The sequence below is a fragment of the Mus caroli genome, chromosome 8, assembly GCF_900094665.2.
Source record: "Mus caroli chromosome 8, CAROLI_EIJ_v1.1, whole genome shotgun sequence".
In the NCBI taxonomy this organism is placed as follows: Eukaryota; Metazoa; Chordata; class Mammalia; order Rodentia; family Muridae; genus Mus; species Mus caroli.
The window spans coordinates 73,239,263-73,240,794 of NC_034577.1; the positions used below are offsets into that span (position 1 = coordinate 73,239,263).

The 1,532-nt window shown below is 39.3% G+C and overlaps 1 protein-coding gene across 3 annotated transcripts in view; it reads left to right on the top strand.

Annotated features, from left to right (window-relative positions):
- Inpp4b (inositol polyphosphate-4-phosphatase type II B) overlaps window positions 1-1,532 on the top strand; it is a 748,293-nt gene that overhangs the window by 430,078 nt on the left and 316,683 nt on the right. The gene's annotated exons all lie outside the window — the stretch shown is intronic.

The window sequence follows — 1,532 nt, forward strand, 5'->3', positions numbered from 1 at the left end:
ATATTCTCTCTCTCTCTCTCTCTCTCTCTCTCTCTCTCTCTCTCTCTCTCTCTCTCCCTCTCTCTCCCTCTCTTCTATATCTAAATATAGAATCCATAATGAACAATAGACAAAAACTTCGAAACATTCCAAATAATTGATCATCAAAAAAATGAACAGTATTTGTGGAAGTGAAGACTAGAGGGTTTGGTAAGACTTGTACAGTGAGACTTTTCTTACAAGGACTCTAGAGGAAAGCTTAAGGAAGGTTGTCAGTTATTCAATTAGCATTTTCCCTAAAAGTACAAGCATTCCAATCTTTCTGATAATTGTTACAATCGCAACAAAGTTTCTTTTAAAATTTATTTCTCTTTCCCTCCATCTACACCTCTGTGCTCCTTTGAGGTTATGTTGGGGATTCTAGGTAGTAGTTTATCAATGCTATCTAGAGAACCTAGACTTGAATGAGTCTCCTGTGGTACAGGAATGCTGCAAGGATTGAGGGCACCAACCACTGCGACGTGTGTTTCTTACTTGTTTGTTGCTGTCATAAGCATCATGACCAAAGGCAACTTGAGGAGGAAAGAGCTTATTTCAGTTTACAGCTAATAGACCATAGACCGACAGAAAGGAAGTCAGGGCATGAAGTCAAGGCAGGCACTGAAGCAAAGCTCAGGAGAAATGCTACTTACTGGCTTGCTTCTCATGCTTTCTTCATCCTGTTTTTATTCAGCCCCAAGGACCCCTTCTCCAGGGGTGGTACTACCACAATAAGATGTGAGCTCCCACACCAATCACTAATCAAAAACTGTCTCAGTGGCTTGTCCACAGGCCAGTGTGATATAGACATTTTATTTGTTGAGGTCCTCTCTTCCATGATGACCTTAAAGTGTATCAAATTGATAGAATGTTACCATGTAACAATTGCAACAATATAACCAGCATAAGAGGTAAAAAGGTAAGGGGGTCCTTCCCAACCTCATCCTTCAACCCAAGTGCATGCTTGCTTCCTTTTAAGGATTTTATTTTTATTTTCAGTTTTTTTTGTGTGTGCTTTTGTCTGAGTGTGGACAGATAAGCATGAGTGCAGCATCTGGGAAAGCTGTGGCTCCCCTGGAACTAGAGTTACTGGTAAGTGGCACGAAGTGGGAACTGAACTTGGACTCTCTACAAGAGCAATATGCATTAAAAAAAAGATAACCAATACAAATATTCATTTAATAATGCGGAGCAATACTTAATATTAACATAGTCAAGCCAGGTTGGTCAAGAAGATAAATTATTTACCTTGACTTCATCTAAGTCCTCAATTGTAAACAAAGTTAGTAAAGTTACAGGTAAATAAAAAACTTTGCCCAGGCCCAAGTAATAAGAGTAACAGTATGGTTAACACTGATTAACTAGGCCTGGAAAGGATGGCACTTAAATATGTAACTTTTAATATTTGATTTTATGAGAATGGATGTTAGGCCTGCATGTATGTCTGAATGGTGTGTGTGTGTGTGTGTGTGTGTGTGTGTGTGTGTGTGTGAGAGAGAGAGAGAGAGAGAGAG